We start from the raw sequence: 15,624 nt of genomic DNA on the forward strand, positions 1-15,624 counted from the left end.
GAAACCCTTGCATAAGCATGCCTATCGTGTATCAGCAGAGTTGAAGGGAAGTATAGAGAGGGGAGTAGAGGAGATGCTGGCCCTAGGGGCTAATTGTACCGTCCCAGAGCCTTTGGCTTGTCCGGTAGTCTTAGTGCCTAAAATAGACGGGACCACCCGGTTCTGTGTGGACTACCGGCAGCTCAATGCGGGAACGATGTCAGATGCTTATCCCATGCCCTGCATGGACGAGCTTTTAGATGAGCTCACGCGGGTAACATATCTGACCACCACGGATCTGAGCAAAGGGTATTGGCAGATCCCTCTGACACAGGAGGCTAGGGAGAAGTCAGCATTCATTACTCCAAGTGGCCTCTATAAATTTCTAATGATGCCATTTGGGATGAAGAATGCCCTGGCTACCTTCCAACACCTGGTCAATAGGTTACTGGAAGGGATGCAGGGTTTTGCAAGGGCATACCTGGAAGACATCGCAGTGTTTAGCGGGATGCGGGATAGTTACCTAGTTCATGAAGCAGTGGTGCTGAACAGAATTTGGGAAGCAGGACTCACACTGAAACCCACCAAGTGTTTAGTAGATATGACAGAGGTTTTATACCCAGGGCACAGGCTGGGCAGAGGGCACCTCAACCATGAACAGCTAAGGTTGAAGCTATAGTGCAATGTCCTGTCCCCAAGACAAATAAGCAGGTTTTGGCTTTTTTAGTCACCGCTGGGTACTATAGGAAGATTGTCCCACAGTACAGGGCCGTGGCTAAACCCTAGACAGCTGTGACACAGATGCGACTCCCAGTTCTGGTAGCCTGGTATCCTGCCTGTGAAACAGTGTCCAGGCACTCAAGAGCGCTGTCCAATACACCCATCCTGGCTGCCCCTGACTTATTCAAATACATTTTTGGTCCAAACCGATGCCTCCGATTACGGTATCGGTGCTGTACTCAGTCAAGTGGAGGAGGAGGGTGAGCACCCTGTGGTGTACCTGAGCAGAAAGTTACTGGCCAGGGAAGTGGCTTATGCCACAATTGAAAAAGAATGTTTGGCCATTGTGTGGGCTTTACGCAAGCTGCAGGCTTATTTGTACTCTTTGGCCAGACCTTCACCGTGATCACTGATCACAACCCCTTGAGTTGGCTACAAAGTGTGTCTGGGGAAAACGGCAAGCTCCTTCATTGGAGTCTTGCCCTGAAAGAATTTGGCTCCCATTCAGCATAAGAAAAGCAGTGAACGTGTAAATGCCGATGGACTTTCACGCCAGGACATTCCCAGTGAGCCAACAACTTCAAGAAGTGTCGGGCCACTTAAACCGCCAGACGAGGCGGTCGTAGCAGAACCTGCATCTTAAGTGAGGAGGTGGGACAGTGAAGGGGTTCCCAGGCTCACTAATAAGGGTTCAGCCCACCTGGGTATCCCTGATTCATGTAGTGAGGGCCTAGAATGTCAGCTCTTGGACCCAGATGTCAGAAATGCATCACTGTGACTGTGTGCAAATTTTGCGACATTAAATATTTATCTTTGTTTTGCATTTCCTGGGGAGCTGGGACCAGGAGATTTCTAGGCATAAGTTTCGGGATAGGTTTGCTGGAGAAAGTCTTCACAGAATGTGTCTATGCATCGGGGTTCCGGAGTTATGGGATACCCAAAAAGTTGGATCCAGGAATTGAGTGAGATTCTCAGATACAGCCAAGCACATTATTCTGGGCAACTTAGATCCTGAAATGTTCTTGCAACTCACCGCCAGAATTCCTGCTGCAGCATAATCCAGACAAGGTTATTGGGACAAGAAGGGGTTAATGTATACCTGCAACCATACAGGGGATCCCTAGTATAAAGGGGTGTGCCTAAATACATGCCCAGGTACCGTGAACCTAGTATAGGGGTTCAGGGGATGCTCCAGCTATATGATAAAGTGGTAAGTGTTTTTGTGTGTAAAAAGTTTGAGTCCTTTCTAGAGTGTGGCAAGGATGAGGCTAGTAAGTGTAGATAATATATCCCTTACTCCATCCCTGACACCAGAACAGGACTTACACATTTTTACCACACAAGATATAGGACACAATATATTTTATTAAAGAGTTATGTTTAATAGGTATATGTACTGATAACCTGTGAATGAACTGTGGGTTTTCCAAGTTATAGATTCCGAGGGACCAGATTGCTACCAAGCTTTGTTCCTATGGGTCTGTGCGGAGTCCGGACTTGAAAGCCTCAGGGATGCCAAGGTGTTAGAACAGGAGGGTTACTGCAGTTCTGCTTGAGCACCCGCATCCTGGCCTAACACAGGGCTATCCGGCCACCATTTGCAAGAGCCCAGACTCTCTGGAGCCTGGAGCCACGGGGGGCTCAGTATGCAAAGAGGCAGAGGTGCCAGGTTGGCGCATGCCCCTTTACAGAATGAAAAAAGGTGCCCACCCGGCTTTACTATAATGGCAAATCGGTGATTGGCTGGCAGGAGAATTCCCACGGTCTGATAGGCAGTTGTGGTGTGTGAATGGGATACTGAAACCCATAAGAAACCTTGCAGCCAATGAGGAGCGCAGATTCCAAGCGCCAAACCAACAGCAGCAAATTCAAAGATGCTCTGTGCTGAATATACGCCAGCCGACTTCAAAGCGTTTGAGTGAGAATATTTTCTAAGTCCTGCTTTTTGAGAACTTAGCGGTCGCAGCTGGCATTGCATGCCGAAATGTGTGTTACATTGTGTGTATGTCTTTTCCTGAAATAAATTACAATTTATTTTACCTCCTTGCTTTGCTCAATCAATGATCCCGGTATAAATAGGTGTTGATAAACACAGTCTCCCGTGACAACCACACAAAAATATATATATAAAACAATAAACATCTATCCCTGTGTAAGGGCTAACTTACTTCCCCAGTCCATCTCTGCAAGGCTGGGGGGGGGGGAGCCCATTACCCACTTATCACACCAAAGTCTCAGTGGTACCTTAACACAGGTCGCCCTTCATGTCAATGGTGTGCGGGTAGGTGTCTGCTTGAGTGTTCCGGCATAGAGCTCTGGTCCCCTTTTGTCTTGCTCCCAGAATATAGCCCTCCTTTTCCTTATGTCAGCTCTCTTGTGAGCTAAGGAATCTCTTTCCTGTTTCTCAGAGCAGGCTTTTTCTAAAAGTCCTAATCAGCCAGCACTCTGCTGGATTTAGAGGCAGTTTCCATCCAACAGTGATAAGACCCTGTTAAAGTACCCATGGGCGTCCGCAGAATTTTTTTTAAGGGGGGAGCATAATTTTAACGGCCAGTGCCCGGCGTGAAAGTGGTGGTGAGTGCACCGTGGCGAGCGAGCCCGACCAGCATAAGGGGGGTTTCCCCCCCCCCCCCCCCCCGAGAAAATTTTGAAAAAAAAGTGGGCAATTGGTGCATTTTCAAGCAAATTTGAGAAAGCTTGAAGGTTAATAAAGCAATATTAAATATTAAAAAAATAACATTATTCATACACACACTCTCCCCCCCTCTGCATCTCCCATCTCTCTCCCCCCTGCATCTCCCATCTCTCCCCCCCTGCATCTCCCATCTCTCTCCCCCCCCCTGCATCTCCCATCTCACTCCCCCCCTGCATCTCCCATCTCTCCCCCCCTGCATCTCCCATCTCTCCCCCCCCTGCATCTCCCATCTCTCCTCCCCCTGCATCTCCTATCTCTCTCCCCCCCTGCATCTCCCATCTCACTCCCCCCCTGCATCTCCCATCTCCCCCCCTGCATCTCCCATCTCTCTCCCACCCTGCATCTCCCATCTCACTCCCCCCCCTGCATCTCCCATCTCTCCCCCCCCTGCATCTCCCATCTCTCTCCCCCCCTTCATCTCCCATCTCACTCCCCCCTGCATCTCCCATCTCTCCCCCCCCTGCATCTCCCATCTCTCCCCCCTCCTGCATCTCCCATCTCTCCCCCCCCTGCATCTCCCATCTCTCTCCCCCCCCTGCATCTCCCATCTCACCCCCCCCCTGCATCTCCCATCTCTCTCCCCCCCTGCATCTCCCATCTCTCTCCCCCCCCTGCATCTCCCATATCACTCCCCCCCCCTGCATCTCCCATCTCTCCCACCTCTGCATCTCCCATCTCACGGTGAGAGTGATTAGGGGTGCCGGGGTGCAGGAGGGAGGGCCAGAGGGAGAGTCTGGGTGCCGGATGGGGAGTTACAGTGCGGGAGAGCGGGAGGGCACGTGGCGGCCCTCACCCCTGCCCTTCCCCCAACCTCCCCCCACCCCCAATCTCCCTCGCCCCCCCCAAGCTTCTTTGCCCCCCCAATCTCCCTCTCTCCCCCGCATCTCCATCTCTCCCTGGTCTACGGGTCCCTACCGTATGCGGCCACGGGTTCAGATGGACTGTGAGGCTGGAATGAAACAGACGGTTCGATCGAGGTGCTGGCTGGTGTGCAAAAGCGCGGGAGAGCGTGGCGGCCCCCACCCCTGCGTGACTGCTGCTGTCTACTTTCGCTAAAGCCCCACCTCCCATCCAATCCCGGGCCGCGGCCCAGCATATTTTATTAAATTAATGCAAGGATCCAGGGGGGGGCAAGCGCCCTCCCTTGCCCCCCCCCCTGCGGACGCCCATGACAGCACCTTACAACAGTGTTTCCAAACTCCAGTCCTCAGGGAATCCCAACAGGTCAGGTCTTAAGGAAATCCCTGCTCCAGCACAGGTGGGTCAATCAGCGGCTCAGTCATTTTGACTGAGCCACCTGTGCTGGAGCAGGGATATCCTAAAGACCTGACCTGTTGGGGTTCCCTGAGGACTGGAGTTGGGAAACACTGCCTTACAAGGTTTCCATGTATGCAATATAAAGAGATGTTTTCCAAAGATGAAAAAAGGAGAAACAGAGTTATTATTCAAGTATAAATGAAGAATTGCATTGTGAACTTGTGAGTAGAGCTTTACTTTGTACCTCTGTCCTAGAGGATACCTGCATTTTGAGGAATGTGTTTGTCTATCTTGTGATGGCTGCGCAAGCAGGATTCTCCTCGCCTAAAGCTTTTTCCCCGAACTTTGGAATTGCATCTGAAAAAAGTTTTCTACCAGAGTAGTGACCACTGTGACTTGTAATTACTGCTGCATTATTTCTCAGCTTGGTATTCCTAAATCTGCCTCCACAAATCCCCTGCTGAAATCCCTTTACTGGCTTCCTATCAAATCCCATATCACACATTCACTTCTCTTCACTTTTAAAGCTTTACACTCTTCTGCTCCTCCTTACATCTTAGCCCTAATTTCTCGCTATGCACCATCTCGACTCTTGCATTTTGCTCAAGAATGTATTATCTCTACCCCTTTTGTTTGTAAAGCCCTCCCCACCTTAAACCTTTCTCACAGACTGACCCACACCTCTGGAATGCCCTTCCCCTCAATATCTGACTAACACCCTCTCTATCCACATTAAAGGCCCACCTTAAAACACACCTCCTTAACTAAGTATGTGAGTAGCTCTGTGGCTGATACTTAACACTTCATACATAAACCTTAGCCCATTGCAGACAGACTTACCAGAACGGCCTCTTACTGTCTGTGTACGTTCTTCCTACCTACCAATTAGATTGTAGGCATTTCGGAGCAGGGACTCCTTTTCCTAAATGTTACTTTTATGTCTGAAGCACTACTTCCCGTTGTTTGTATTATTTGTTATTTACAGTGATCATATTTATATGATTGACACATGTATTACTGCTGTGAAGCACTATGTACATTGATGGTGCTGTATAGATAAAGACATACATACATTATGCAAAGACAGTTGTTTGTATGATTTTGGGGACATCTGTATTTTTTTTCATGGACATAGAAAACAAAACTCCTCAACTGAAGTTAAACTGAAGTGTTCACGCGTTCTACTTGGAAAACAAACAGAATCAGCAGCTGTGAAGTTCACTGCCGGTAGTTGAATCTACAGATTCAATTACAAATAACAAAATTGTACAAAACTGCAATTCAAAGTAAAAGACTCAAAACCTTGAATCTGTAGAGTCCTCTGATGTTTTGATTTGATTTAGTGACAAACAAAGTGCACATTTTAAATATTTTTTTTCTAGGAAAAGTATTTTATTGTTGTGCCTCAACAGATGAAATTCATAACCTTGTTTTCTTGACAAGACAACTGTAACATACAATCAAATACAACAAGGAGCTTTTCAGTTTTTTTTTTCTTTTTTTCTTTTTATGTTATAATTTAACGACAGTTCTGGAGGACACACAATAAGGTCGAAGAGAAATAATGATACCATTTAAAATCTTCCATATAAATAAAGATTTTTCATATCATAAATGGCTACAAATTGAAACAAATAACCTGCTTGATTTGCGTGGAACAAAGCAAAATGAAGTGACGGGAGAAGAAATGTCATATCACAACAGTTCTACAGAAATGCTTTAAAATAATAAGTCACCAAAAATAATAATCTAACTCGTTCTTTGATAAATAATTGTAAAGGTGCAGTTCCACTTATTTTCCCCTTTTCGGCTTCATTTCACATGATGTTGTGAAATTATAACACGTTTTCTATTGTGGTGAAATATTGATGTAAAAATATATTTCATGGTGCATCTGAAAAAAAGACAAACAATTTCTTCAAAATGCAGGTCTCCGCTGACAGAGTTACAAAGTAGAGCTCTACTTACAAGTTCATAATGCAATTCTCCATTTAATGTGACAGTCAAGAACAGAGGAGAAACAATGGTGAAAAGTCCATATGGGACCTGAAACGTTGTTTCTCCTCTGTTCTTGATTGTCACAATTCATGAAGAATTACATTGTGATCTTGTAAGTAGAGCTCTACATTGTACCTCTGTCCTAGTGGAGACCTGCATTTTGAGGAATTTGTTTGTGTATGTTGTGTTGGCTGCGCAAGCAGGATTCTGCTCACCTGAAACTGTTCCCCCGCACTTTGGAATTGCATCTGAAAAAAGGTCACTTTCAGGTTTTCTTTTTCATTCAGACCAGAGTAGTGACCACTGCGACTTGAAATCACTACTGCATTCTTTCTCAGTTTGTTATGGGTCCCTAATCTGGCCATGTATAATGTATATTCTAAGATATATCATGCTCTGCTGTCTGTAATTACTGTATACTTGATATATATGTGAAAAATTATGAAATATATCAATATCTAATTTTATATATACTGTATACTGTATATATGTATAGTCTGCAGGGCATCACACACCTTGACAATAATGGAAATGAAGTGCAGCATTTAGGTAAAATAATTACATGAACAGATGAAACAGGACACACACATATATACATATATAGTACATACTGTAAATACACACAGTATACCATATATTTATATATCCAGTAGTTTTTAAAGAATATATCAAGTATAATTGCAAAATTGTATATACAGTATTACAAACAACAGAGAACATACTGTAAACACATTCATATTATTACAACTCCAAGTGGTACTGCACCTTTAAAGCCCATATGAGATTGTGCTTTTGACTTCCACTTTCAAGCTATTGATTTACTATTGCCTCTCAACATGGCAATATGCTTGTTCAAGATCCAGTTTATAACATTTGGTTCTTCATTAAGACTCAATCGACTCAAATGATTGCTGTCACCAAAGATGGGATGATTGTGAGAGTTTGACTGTGGCTTTTGATTGAAAGAACCTATTATACAGTACGAAGACTTACAGTAAAACTGAAGTCCCTTCCAAAAAAAGTTTCTGAGAAAGACACATGAATACAAAGTATTTTTTTTTAAATTATCTCTGCCTTTATCTCACAGTGAGGAATTATTTGCTCTACAGTATATGGAATGACTTTGATTGGGTTCTTCTTGCAGAAATCTAAGAATTACAGCCAGATATCCCTTGAGTTCTAAATCAAAATAAAGAATAAGAAGAATCACACACGTGCCTGCACAATTTTTTGAAAGGTGACAATGATAGAAAATGGGGATTGCACTCCTAAACAACAGAAATACATTACATACTGTAGTCTGTGAATGCTTTCAACCTGCAAAGCAATGGCGTGAAGCTAAGACGTAAATATCACTGTTGTCTTAGTTCTGTAAAGGAATCTTGAAGCATGACTTAATTCTCAAAGCTTCAAAGGTTTAGCAGACATGGTTCAGACAGTTTTTGTTGATTTCTCAAGGTCAAATTCTGGATTTAGCCTTTAGGGCCTGTTGGAATGGAAATCATTTTTGCAACTAAGCAGCAGTTGACAAGGCTAACTGTTAAATGTTACGTATGATGTAAGAAAACATCATATGTAACAATTTTCTTTTCAGCAGATTGGTCCTAAATCTCTGTAGGGTCATCATCCCCAAATAAAGACCTTAAATGACACAATAATGTATGTTTACTACCCCCTTATAGCCTGTATTGAGACTCTTCTTTTTTTTTTAACCACGTTTTATGACTCAATTAACATCTGGATAATTGTAATGCATAAAATGAACCATTTACAAGTGTACACTATTGTGTGATCCTTTTAAAAGGAATGATATTGATATTAATAATATATTCTTACATATCTTTTTACCCATAGATCTTCAGCTTCTTCACACCTTATTCAGCTATATAATGTATATTATAATAATCATTATTAAAATTATAGATATTTGTTTACAGTTGTGGTTCTTCTAGGAAATATCTGGTGCACGTTTTGCAGTATTTACAGAAAATCTAAATCTGTTAAACATTTATTTTAGATTATATTCAAATGGTAATCAGGATGCAAAGTGGTTGCAAGCTTGAAATAATATTTTAAATATATGTTGCTACGATATTTTGACATTGTTAGTATTTCTTAAATCAACAGCATGTTTCAATAACAGGAGAATAAAAACCAAAGTAAATGGGGTCGGGAAAGCATTTTATTGACTTTGTTTACATTGTGGGAAGTTGATTATTTGCACAAATTACTTTATTCTACTTTTTCAAGTGTCAAAAAATTATTTTCTTGAAATGTTTAAGTCTAATCTTCCACCTTCCTAGTATAGAAATGGAAAAAGGAATACATGTTTATGCTAATTTTCAGCTACTGTATGTATTTTTAACTATAATGTTGTTCTTGTACAGTATGTGACTCAATGGCATTTACAGATGCACCCTGGTTTATAATCTGTTAAACCATTGTTAAACCATGGTAAAGAAATTGACTGCATTTGCCGCATTCCAGCAAATTTGATGCTGCAGGACGTTAATTTTTTGCAAACCAATCACATAGAATTTAACTTGGACACAAAAAAAAGGGATGCAAGTGTAGCCCCCATTCCCTATGCCTAAGGGAACTACGCGGGCTGCTATACCTGTTTGCTCACAGGAAGCCTAAGCCTCTGCTCTGGGAGCCTGGGGTGAACTCTTTCTCCTTGCAGTGCAGCGCCTCCACCCATGTGGGATCCCAGCGTTGGCAGGATAACCCCTCATAGGAACCAATACACAGTAAAGAATAATACACGACACAATGTATTTAACTAAGGTTTACTGTATACATCTACTAACACATACACACATACAATAACGGCAATAACTGTACCCACAGTGTACACCCAATGACCCAACATGTGGTGTTCACTCAAAGTACTGAGGCTGCCATGGCACCAATACCCCTGCCATCCTGTCTCAGCAATTCCCACCCAAGCGTGAGGTAGTGCAACTCTCTGTGGATGTAGGAGCATGTTGGGTACCTGCCTTGGTATTCCAGTACCCAGTTGCTGCTTGGCGTAGTGAGTTGGAACGGGTCCCACGTAGCGGGCCTCTAACACAAATCCCTCTCTCTTAAGGGGTCCTGATCCTCCTCACAGTGTGACCTCAAGCCGGAGGGTCTCACACAATGTCTCTGAATCCTGTGACCTGGTCCCAGGCCACAGGGCACCACGTGGCCGTTTGATCACCGGTGCAGAAATAACAATAAAGGGGAAGAGCCCCTATCTGGGGCCTTCCCTGCAACACTCCTCTTCTGTTGTCTCAGGACCTAACTGGGGTCTAGGGGCAAGGTCTAGGCCTTGCCTATGAAGCACTGCTCCCTGGACACTACCTTCTCCTTGGACTCCTCTGTCCAGATTGACTCGCACACTCCCTGCATGTGGATGATATCCTGTTTCTCCCTCCTGCGCGAATCCCATTGGCTGAGGCAACCCCACGTGGGCAGTCCCTCCCCCTAGGGATTCTGGGACATATAGTCCTGCGACTGCATGTGCGGAGCTAACCTAAAATGGCCGCTGCACTCCTTACTCTGCGCATGTGCACCTCACTGCTCAGTGCAGGCGTGACTCTCAAAATGGCCACCCACCACCTCCCGATCACGGGGAGCTCTGTGGAAGCACTAAACAGCTCCCCCGCATCAGAGGCAGGGTAGGTGGACTTGGCTACACAAGCCCTTTACAAAAATACTTTATCAACAAAAATTTAATTCAAATGGGACAACCTGCGGCATCCTAGAATCTGCTTTTACCACTGTTTTTTTTATTTTTTAAATCACTACATTTAATCAGCCCATCGACTGCCACCGTTTGGTCTAAAAACAATGGAGGCATTTGGGTAAGAAAACTTACGTAAATGGGCAGTTCTAATTGGTAGACATCATTTGTCTGGTTAAACTACTGGCAAATTATTACATTCAATTATTGCAATCACAGGTGGCAAATCAGTATTTTAAGTAATCCAGGCATTTGTTCAATTAAGTTATCCTAGGACACATACTGTATCTAATTACAATGGTTTATTTAAATGAATCCTACTAGAATGTGTTTGAATAGACTATTGTGTGTGTGTGTGTGTGTGTGTGTGTGTGTGTGTGTGTGTGTGTGTGTGTGTGTGTGTGTGTCTGTGTGTGTGTGTGTGTCTGTGTGTGTGTGTGTGTCTGTGTGTGTGTGTGTGTATCTATATCCTGTAAAATGATACTGTCAGTCTTTCCTAAACTAATTTTCATTTCTTTGGAATGCTTTTAGCTGTAATGGTTTGGTGAGGAGCATTTCAAGCGTGGATACAACATTGTTTTTGACATGTGAAGTCCTATTTGCAATATGACAGATTCCTATAATAAACATGGTCGGTTTCATCAATCTAATGTTATAAATAGCACATTTATTGGCATATTGGCTGTGTATTATGCAGCTCCACACTCTTATTGGCGATGAAATGTATATGTTCTCCCACTGGCTGTCCTTGTTAAATGAATCCCCAGGTTCTCATTGATGCTTCAATGATTTTGTCCCCAAACATGATTCTCAAAAATATGGTAGCAGCATCACATCATCATGTGTGATAGACAAACTAAAGTACATTTTGAGTTTTTGCCTTCTCATTATTCAGACTTGATTACTAATTATCATCTAATTAACAATCCTGTTTTTCCATAATTACAGTGCAAGACACAAAGGTCATTTTGTTGTGTCATTAAGAACAAAGTATATCAGGAAAGTAAACAATAAAATATAAATGATGTCCTGCATTTCACATGAGAGGCCTTAATACAAATGTATCCCTTATGAAGTGCACTAGTGGTGCGTTGAGCATGCACTCCTATACTCAATATACTGATTGAAAATATGTGGGTGCACCAAATGCTGCCCCCTGTGTCTTTTCATATAGTAAATCCCACGTGGATCTATAGCAGCAAAATAGAAAGGCAGCAGGCACTCCTTGTATAGAAGAAAGGTTTCTTTATTAGTTTAAATAGAGAAACGGACTCTGTAAAAATTACAGGAGACCAGTGTTTCGCCTGAGAACTTCTTGTAAGGGTCGACTTTTTTATATTAGAATATTAATAAGTTGCTACTGGAAACATGTTAAGGGGGAGTATGTAGAGCTCACTAAGGGGAAAATGCATCAACTGCCGGTATGGCGTTACCTCCCATTCATATCCATGTGAATTACGGCCGACACTTGATGCATGTTCCACTACGTTCCATGTTTTGTAACAGTTCATATGTAGTTACAAAATAATGGCCTTTATTGAGCTCTGAAGAAAGTGCTATGGATACTGAAAGTGCTATGCTACTGAAGTTGACAAAATATTTTGTAGACTTCTTTTAGAATGTGCTATGTATTCATAGCACAAGCTCGACAGCGGTATATTATTGTAAGCAAGCATTACCAAAATTTACATTATAATGACTATAAAATTTGTGTGAAAGTAGATGATATGGTTTCTTAGGTAATTATATATATATTCCATGTGTTCTAAAGTTCTTTATATTTAAGAGCAATTGAAGCATGACTTTGTGGGATAATTAGCTCATTTTATCAACTCCCAGATTTCAATGTCGAGCAGACAAAGACATTGATCTGCTGTTTCCCAGAAACTCACACATCATATACATTTAAATCAAGGTTCTTGGTATTGAGGTTAAAACAAGGAAACAAATGGGCTACCAGTATGTTTCAAGCTCCTGAACAGTGCAGAGACATACAATACTATATTACATCTTCCTCTGCTTCTTATATCAAATGTATATTTCATCAAGCTTCTTACGTTTGGCACAGATCCGTGGTTTCTTCAATGATCTTTCTCCCACTATGGCTCTTCCTTTATTCACTGCAACATTAGCCACACCATGCCATTGTTTTAGATTGTAGCAGGGAAATGCCAACTGGGCTTTAATCAGAGTCCAAAAAAGGCAAACTGAACCAATGCTCCATCTTCATCTGTGCTGTCTACAGGGGTTGGATGGTGCTGCAAAAAAACCCATATACTCTTTGCAGGTCTGGTATGTATCTACTTTTACTATATTAGTATACAGTATTGTATTTATAATGCATGTACATGGTGTGGTGTGTACTATTTATGATGTTTGTGCATATTGTACATATAAGTGTTTGCACATGGTGCATCTGTATACAGAATGTATATTTATATATTGCAAATAGGGTGTGTGTATGTGATGCATATATTCTGTGTATCTGATGCATACAGTATATGTTGTGTGCATATGGTACATGTATTGTGTGTGTATATGTTGCATGTATGGTGTATGTATAGCAGGGCTCTTCAATTTACAGAACGTGGGCCAAATCCAGCTCACAAATGACCTTGAGTGACCCATGGACGGTCTGCTTCTGAGAATTTTCATTGCAGTTGCTAAGGCAGTTATGTGACATTTGTTACACTTACACTCGATGTAAAGCTACTGTATATTTCTAATGCTATAGGTGTTATAAATGCTTACCAAATGTTGAAGTATGGCAAGTGTTTTAGATATGTATAAAATTAGATTGTGGTACACTTCTGTGCCTCCTACTTTTTTTCTAAAATAGCTCTTTTGAAAATTAGTTGTAGAACATATACGTGTATGGTGCATGTATGGTACTATGTGTGTGTGTATGTGTATCTAGAGCATGTATGGTGTTGTATCCTACAGTATATGGTACATGTATTGTGTGTTAGCGTGCATGCAATAATGTGCAGGTATGGTGGGTGTGAATATTGTGCATGTATGGTGTGTAGTGGTATATATGAGCAATTGAAGCATGGCTTTGTGGGATAATTAGCTACTTTTATCAACCCAGATTTCAATGTCAAGCAGATAAAGATCTGCTGTTTCCAGAAATTTGCACCCATCAAAAAAGTATTTGATACTACCAAGTGTGCTGTCTCTTCCCTACTTTGTGGTCCTGGATCTACTGGTCTGCCTGGTAAGGAGCCCTACTATATATACACTATATATACACTATATATACACTATATATACACTATATATATATATATAATATATATATATATATATATATATATATACATATATATATATATATATATATATAATGTGTGTGTGTATGTATGTATGTATGTATATATATATGTCAATGGAGAGTAGTTGGCACTCACGTGTATGCAGTAAAATGTAGGTGCATGTCCCTTAGCAGTAGTTAACGGGCAGCGGGCAGGGGTGTTCCTCACAGCTGTGGTGCAGCCGCAGCAATGCAGTAGGAACGAGGCAGCACTCAGAGGTAATTAAAAAAAAATATATATATATATATATATATATATATATGATGCATGTGTGGTGTGTGGGCATGTAGTATATGTGTGGAGATATACAGTAAATACTGTATGTTGTTTGTGTGGATGATGTGTGTGTGTGTGTGTGTGTGTGTGTGTGTGTGTGTGTGTGTGTGTGTGTGTGTGTGTGTGTGTGTGTGTGTGTGTGTGTGTGTGTGTGTGTGTGTGTGTGTGTTGTACATGTATGTCTTGTGTGCGACTTCATCTATTATATATTTGTTTCCTCAAGATTCAGGTCTCCTCTAGGACAGAGGTCACCTGATGAAAAGTCCATATGGGACTCCTTTGTTGTATTGTGAACTTGTGAGTAGAGCTCTAATGTGTACCTCTGTCCTAGAGGAGGCCTGCATTTTGAGGAAATTGTTTGTCTATGTTGTGTTGGCTGCACACACAGAATTCTGCTCACCTGAAATTGTTTCCTCGTACTTTAGAACTGTACTGTATATTTGTGAATGGGCCACTTAATTCCTGGCCCAGTCACTTAGGCTTGTAGAGGTTCTGGGGGGTTCTCCAACCATATATCAGGTTGTGAGGGTTTTTATGAAACCTAAGTCCAGTTTTTAGAAAGGGAATGAGATACAGATACAGCCATGAGAATGAACCTAAGCGTTATTTCATTCTAACTAAGTTTGTTTTGTTTTTCCTAAGGGAGTAGCTACAGCCCTGGGAATGAACCTAGGCATCTTTTTATTCTACTTCGGGACTTAGAAGAAATATGGGGAAACATTATTTTGTTTCATAATGTTTAATAGCCCATAAAGCCATGAGGATTTAAAAAACTAAGTCAGTTTTGCAGTGTGTGAGGGATATGGCTAGTGGAAATAAAAGTAAAGAGTCTCATTCCACCCCTCATAACCAAAAGACTTAGACAGAATAAAAGTGTAAGGTATATTTTATTAAACAGGTATGTTTCAAATGTATTATGCGTATGCACTGTAAAAATGAGCTGGGGACTTCCAAGCCTGGGAAGCTGAGAGGTCATGTAGCTACCAAGCTTGGTGGCAGTGTGTCTGCTCAGATCCCAGACATGAAACCCTCAGAGGTTGTCAAGGTGTGAAAACCATTTGGGCACCGGAGGTATGCTCAAGTACCCATGTCCTGGGATGAATGGCGGTCCCGGACCGCCTTTGCCCCAAGCCAGACTGTGAGGAGCCTAATTCAGCGGGTGGCTTCTGGCTGACAAGTGGCTGAGGTGGCCTTGTCAGAATCCGAATCCGTACTTGCCCGCTTAGACTGGCAATGCTCTGATTGGCTGGTAGGATTTTTCCCAGGCTCAAATTGGCTGTAGTATTTCATGAATTAAACTGAAATACTATAAGAAAGCCAGCATTCAATCCGTTCGAGAGATTCTAAGTGCCATGACAGCAGCGGCAAATTTGAAATCACCAAAAGATGCTCTCGGAGGAATAGCAGTGACCTGGCTTCAGAAAGTCCCACTTTTCAGGGCCAAGTTCTGAGAATAGAACGTAGTGGTTGCAGCTGGAAGTGCAAGCCGAAAAGAGTACCAGGATGTTTGGTACTATCTCCCGGTCAAGGGATTTTGGCATCTCCGGATGAGAGACAGTGGTGGCGTCAGGAACTTCATGCCGATTTGATTTCCAGGACTTTTCGGGCTAAGTCCCGGTCAACCTAAAGACTTTGTTATATGGACTGTTTCACCTAAG

The sequence above is a fragment of the Ascaphus truei genome, chromosome 1, assembly GCF_040206685.1.
Source record: "Ascaphus truei isolate aAscTru1 chromosome 1, aAscTru1.hap1, whole genome shotgun sequence".
NCBI lineage: Eukaryota > Metazoa > Chordata > Amphibia > Anura > Ascaphidae > Ascaphus > Ascaphus truei.